The sequence below is a fragment of the Lactuca serriola genome, chromosome 8 (genome assembly GCF_051521515.1).
Source record: "Lactuca serriola cultivar US96UC23 chromosome 8, Lser_US96UC23_V15, whole genome shotgun sequence".
In the NCBI taxonomy this organism is placed as follows: Eukaryota; Viridiplantae; Streptophyta; class Magnoliopsida; order Asterales; family Asteraceae; genus Lactuca; species Lactuca serriola.
In genome coordinates, this window is record NC_136415.1 from 291,998,326 (window position 1) to 292,005,251 (window position 6,926).

Genomic DNA, 6,926 nt, shown 5'->3' on the forward strand with positions numbered 1-6,926 from the left:
GGTAAGTTGCAGCCATTGGAGGTTCCCGAATGGAAATGGGAACAGATCACTATGGATTTCATCACCAAATTGCCAAGGACTGCCAGAGGAGTTGATGCAATTTGGGTGATTGTGGACAGATTGACGAAGAACGCTCACTTCCTTGCTATCAGCGAGAGTTCTTCAGCAGAGAAATTGGCGGAGGTGTATGTGAGGGAAGTGGTATCTCGGCATGGGGTGCCGATCTCGATTGTTTCAGACTGTGATGTGCGCTTCACTTCTAGATTCTGGAAGAAGTTTCATGAGGAGTTGGGTACTAGACTGCATTTTAGTACCGCATATCATCCCCAGACAGAAGGCCAGAGTGAGCGGACGATTCAGACGCTCGAGGACATGCTCCGGGCATGTGTGTTGGAGTTCGGGGGTAGTTGGGATACATATTTTCCCTTGGCAGAGTTTTCCTACAACAACAGCCATCATTCGAGCATTGGTATGCCACCCTTTGAGCTGTTGTATGGGAGGAGGTGTCGGACCCCCATTTGTTGGGGAGAGGTTGGACAGCGGGTGATGGGCAGTACAGAGATCGTGCTTCAGACGTCAAAGCAGATCCAGCAGGTCAGACAGAGGTTGTTGACCGCTCAGAGCCGACATAAGAGTTACGTAGACAGGTGCCGGTCCGAGCTTGAGTTCCAGGTCGGCGACCTTGTACTCCTGAAGGTCTCTCCTTGGAAAGGAGTGATTCGATTCAGGAAGAGGGGCAAGTTGGGGCCCCGATATATTGGTCCTTTCCGTGTGATCGCGAGGGTAGGCCGGGTAGCCTATCGTTTGGATTTGCCAGCAGAGTTGGGGCAGATTCACGACACTTTTCATGTGTCGCAGCTGAGGAAGTGTATAGTCGACGATTCGGCGGTGGTTCCATTAGAGGATATTCAGGTGGATGTGAGCCTGAATTATGCTGAAAGACCAGTGGCCATCAGAGATCGGAAACTTAAGGTTCTGATGAGCAAGGAGGTACCCCTGGTGTTGGTTCAGTGGCAGCATCGGAAGGGGTCAGAGATGACCTCGGAGCCGGAGCGTGAGATGCGTGAGCAGCATCCGGAGCTATTTGCAGAGCGAGACTTCGAGGGCGAAGTCTAGTTCTAGTGTGGGAGAATTGTAACAGCCCGGATTTCCAGGTATCTTTTATTCATATATTTTTGGTGTTTTGTGAGAAGACTCGGCGAGTTGGAGCTCAGACTCGCCGAGTAGGATCGCGGTTCTAGACACAGGTTCGCGCCTGGACTCGGCGAGCCCAAGGGATGGACTCGGCGAGTCCGCGTTGTTTAATGAAACCCTAATTTCCCGGTCCTAAGCCCTATTTAAAGGACCTTATGGCCCTTCATTGCGGCTACCTTGTCCTTGAGAGCACCTAAACAGCTGAGAGTTCTTGTGAGTGAGATAAGTGGCCATTATTCACCAATTTTGTGTGTATTTGCATGAAAGGAAGGGGGAAATCAAGCTAGGAGAGTTGGGGAGCTTGGATCTACTTCCATTTCGTCAGAGGAAGCTTATTGAGGTATCATTCAGAGCTTATTCTCGTATTTTTGTTGATATGGTCAAATCTAGGGTTTCTTCATGCCTTGTTTGCCTTGTATTTGGAGTGTGAGAGGTCCCATGGGGATATGGTACCTAGATCTGGACCTTAGCCGGTCCAGAGAGTCCCACATGCCATGCTTTATGTCCTCCTTTTTGGGTTTGGAGACTAGGGTTGCCATCTTAGAGGTCATTTCTCCAAAAAGAGCCTTATAGGTGTTGCATGGTAGCCAAGACTGTGACTTTACGTGATGAATGAGCTTAGGAGGGCCAGATCTATGAGTTGATGGAGCGGATCTGACCTCAGAAGCGAGATTGAGTTGATGCATGGCATGGACTCGCCGAGTCCGAAGAACAGACTCGGTGAGTAGCATGAAGATTGTCCTTAACCACTCAGCGAGTGGTCTTGCCGAGTTAAGGGTTGACTCAGTGAGTCAGGGAGAGTTAGAAAAGGTTGACAGGTGGGCTGAGTCGAGCTGGAACTCGCCGAGTTGGTCTTGAGACTCGGCGAGTTGAGTCGTGGTGGCCCCGCGATTCATGCTAGGTGGGACTCGTTGAGTTGGGGGTGTACTCGACGTGTCAGGAGGGGATCCTAGAGAGTCAGTGAACACGTATAGACTCGCCGAGTCGCCATAGTGCACTCGCCGAGTCCGGTCAAAGTTGACCGTTGACTGTTGACCAGAGTTGACCAGTGTTGACTTGATATGGGTAGTCAACCTTAGTGGTAAAAGTGTTAATTAGAGATATATGATGTTATAGGAGGATTATAGCTCGGAGGATCGAGCACGAGTGATTTCCGGGATTCGCAAGTTATAGAGATATACGAGGTGAGTCTTCTCGCTATACTTTACCTTGAGTAGGTAATTAGAGTTATGTGACAGAGTATGTGTATGCTATATGTATGTTATGTGTTGTACTGCATTATGTCTATGTGATTTATGTTGTGCATGCTTATAGAGTTGGAACCGAAAGGTTCCCAAAGTTAGAACTAGTGGGTTCACAGAGTAGGGTCTATGGACCCACATAGTTATAGCCTCAAATGGCTAATATGTGTTATGTGTGGTATTTTGGGGAACTCACTAAGCTTTGTGCTTACAGTGTTAGTGTTGTTTGTTTCAGGTACTAGTGATGACCGTGGGAAGGCGCCGGCTTAATCTGTACACACGCATGGGATTTTTATAATATGTGATCTTGGGATTTTGTATGATATGGATTGGAGTTTTAAACTTGATGTTTTATGAAAATTTAAATGAAAATGTTTTTATATTATGCGAAAAATTATTTTGAAATTCATGGTGTTACAGGTCTCTTCCATATACGGCTTTGAAAGGAGTACACTTTGTAGATGTATGGAAGGATGTATTATACCAGAACTCTGCCGACGCCAACCATCTTGCCCAACTCTTCGGTTTTTCTGAACAAAAACACCTAAGATAAGTCTCCACACAACGGTTCACCACCTCCGACTGCCCGTTGGTTTGGGGATGGTATGTCGTGATGCGTTTCAAGTGCACCCCGTTCAATCTGAATAGTTCTTGCCAAAATTGACTCAAAAAGATCCTGTCCCTGTCACTGATAATTGAAAGAGGTAACCCGTGTAGTCGTATTATTTCCCGCATGAATTTGTCAGCTACTGTGGTGGCGGTGAACGGGTGGCGAAGTGGGATTAAGTGAGCATATTTACTCAACCGGTCCACCACTACCCAAATTGTATCCTATCCATCCGATTTTGGAATTCCTTCTATGAAATCCATGGTTACTTCATCCCATGTTAGAGCTGGTATGGGGATCGGCTGCAGGAGTCCAGCTGGTGAAGTGGTTTGGTTTTTGTGCTTTTGACAAACTTCACAATTTTTGATATACTCCATTATAGCGGCCCTCATACCTGTCCAGAACATTTCTTTTAAGGCCCTCTTGTATGTTTTCTTTTCTCCCGAGTGCCCACATATGGGAGAATCATGGAATTCCTTAATGATATTTGGTATGAGGGTAGATTTGGTGGGAATCGCTAATCTGTTTTTATACAGCAGGTTTTCTCGAAAAATAGAAAACCCCTTGTGGCAATTAGGGTCTTCTAGGACCTCTTTCTTGACACGCGATATCATTTCATCTTGTGCCATTTCTTCTTTTAGTTTGTCCCAAAATTGCCACACCCCCACTGTCATGGTGTTGCAAGAAATAACAGGACCCTTTCGTGACAGCGCGTCCGCCACTCTATTGCTAGCCCCTGGACGGTATTGTGTGTCAAACGTGAAACCCATCAACTTGGTCACCCACTTTTGATAATCACTCCCGATCACCCGTTGTTCCATGATGTATTTTAAGCTTAGTTGGTTCGTTCTAATCAAAAAACTTCTTCCCATCAAATAAGGCCTCCACTTGAGCACCGCCTTCACTATCGCCATCAATTCTTTTTCATAAATCGACTTGTCCCGCGCTTTAATTCCCAAGGTACTACTATAGTAATCAATGGGTCGGTTTTCCTGCATCAAGACCGCTCCTAATCCATAACCGGAAGCATCCGTCTCCACAATAAATAGTTTCTTGAAGTCGGGCATAGCTAAAACGGGGACGGTGGTCATGGCTGTTTTAAGTTGTTGGAACGCCCTATTGGCTGCCTCATTCCACCCATAGCAATCTTTTCTCAATTGATCTGTTAAAGGCGTGGCGATTTCAGCATATCCCTTAACAAATTTTTTGTAGTATCACGTGAGTACGAGAAAACCCCTCAATTCTCTTATGTTTCTTGGAGTTGGCCAATCCAACATAGCTTGAACTTTAGAAGCTTCAGCAGCCACTCCCTTGGCGGATATCTCATGGCCCAAATATGAAACCTTTTGTTGCCCAAATGCACATTTCTTCAGATTGAGGAACAAATGGTGTTTTTGTAGTACTTCAAAAGCCATGGTGATGTGGTTTTGGTGAAGAACTTCGTTGGAACTATAAATTAGGATGTCATCAAAAACACTAGAACAAATTTTCTTAAATATGGGCGAAAGATGTTGTTCATTAGAGACTGGAAGGTTGCAGGGGCGTTTGTAAGACCGAAAGGCATTACCTTGAATTCGTAATGCCTATCATGTGTGCGGAAGGCGGTTTAGAATATCTTGCGTTCGGACCCGAATTTGATGATATCCGGATATTAGATCCAACTTGCTAAAAATGACGGACCCATGCAGTTCATCCAACAGCTCATCAATGACGGGAATGGGAAATTTATTGGGAACGGTGGCCCAATTTAATGCCCGATAATCAACACAGAACCGCCATGACCCGTCCTTCTTTTTGACTAAAATCACTGGACTAGAATATGGGCTGTTACTGACTTGAATAACCCCAGCCGTTAGCATTTCCCTAATCAAACGCTCTATCTCGTCCTTTTGGAAGTAGGGGTACCGATAAGGTCGGACACTAATCGGAGTGGTCCCGTCTTTTAGGACAATCTGATGATCTAAATGACGCTTTGGTGGGAGCTCATTGGGTTCCCTAAAAATTCCTAAGAATTCGACTCTTCGGATCCAAAATTAGCATTTCGAGAACTTCGCATAGAGCTTCTCCGAACGTAGCGTTTCTAAGACTTGTCGCAGATGTTGACTATGCTCCTCCTCACCACGAGAGTAGAAAGTATGCCATCGATGAAGACGATGAAGAACTAATCCAAGTAAGGACGACACAACCTATTCATTAAATCCATGAATACTGCGGGCGCGTTTGTTAATCCAAACGACATTACTACGAATTCCTAGTGCCCATAACGAGTTCGTAAGGCTGTCTTCGGAACATCCTCCCCTAGCACTCGTAGTTAGTGATATCCGAATCTTAGATCGATTTTTGAAAAGAAGTTCGCTCCTTGAAGTTGGTCAAATAAATCGTCTATACGAGGTTGAGGGTAACGATTTTTGACGGTCAGTTTGTTGAGCTCCCTGTAGTCGATGCACATACGAAACGATCCGTCTTTCTTCTTGACGAACAAGACTGGAGCTCCGCAGGGTGAGAAGCTTGGTCTTATAAAGCCCTTGCTAAGCAATTCGTTAAGTTGACAGGACAGTTCTTGCATCTCTGCAGGTGCTAGACGATAAGGCAATTTGGCTACTGGGGTAGCCCCTGGAACTAAGTCGATTCTGAGCTCGACTTGACGTTGCGGAGGTAATCCAGGAAGTTCTTCTGGAAATACGTCGGGAAAATCACATACTACTGGAATGTTCTTATTGTCTTTCGTTTCTTGGCTCACATCGACAACATGAGCAAGGAATGCGCAACATTCCTTTCGCAAGAATTTCTGGGCTTGAATGCTTGAGATGATACGAAGGTTAGGGTCGGGTTTGTCGCCATAGATTTCTAGAGTTTCGCCAGACGGCAGATTTAGGCGAACAGCCTTTTCATAACACATGATGTCGGCCAATAATGACGTCGAAACTTTTAATGAGACCGGAATGAGGTCGATCGAATATGAATAACTATCTAGAGTTAGGGTACACCCTATGTATATGCAGCTAGTTCTCTCTATCTTCCCATCAGCCATTTCTATAGTGAATGGTTCTTTAAGTGCTCGTGATTTTTGCTTAAGTAAATGAGCAAAATTTTGGTTCACGAAACTCCTCTCCGCTCCACTATCAAACAGAATGCAAGCATAAGAGTTATCGAGGAGAAACTGTAACATCCCGAAATCCAGGTAAAGCTATTATATCCTTCCATTTTTTCAAGTTGTCAAAAGTGGTCCTTTGTAAAATTTCTTGTAGCAAATGAGTACGCTGGGCGTACTCATGCGCTTAATTTGGACGCGGACTCACCTGGGCACGCTGGGCGTACCCAGGGTTACGTTGGGCGTAATGGGTCCAAATGCAAACCTTAATATTTGACTTGTGCACTATATAATGGATGCTAAGGCTCATTTCTCAGCATCCATATTAGTGAGTAAAATGCTAAGAGAGCCTCCCAATCGTCCTTATCTTGAGAGTGAGTGTCTTGGAGCTAAAAGTGCCTTGGTGTGTTAGTGAAGAAGAAGGAGAGGAGCTTCTGGAGGCTAGATCTTGAAGTGCAAGTTTGGATCTAAGATCTACAGAGGAAGGACCTGCATTTGGATGTATAAAGTTCAAAACTTTCCTCTTCATTTTGGTTTGATGTTTCATGGACCATTTTAGGGTTAAAAGTCCCAAAGGTGGATACTTTATGAGTGTAATGTGCTCCATGGACCTAGATCTGTCCCATTTCAGTGTTATTTGTGTTAGAAATCCATAAAGTTTCCATCTTGGTCGTGGAAATGAGGTTATGCATGAGTATTAGCTTTCTAGTGTTAGGAAGTGGAGTATTATGGGTGTTAGTGACTTGTCCAGCCATGCAAAGGCTTAAAGTCACTGACTTTATGGATTAAGAGG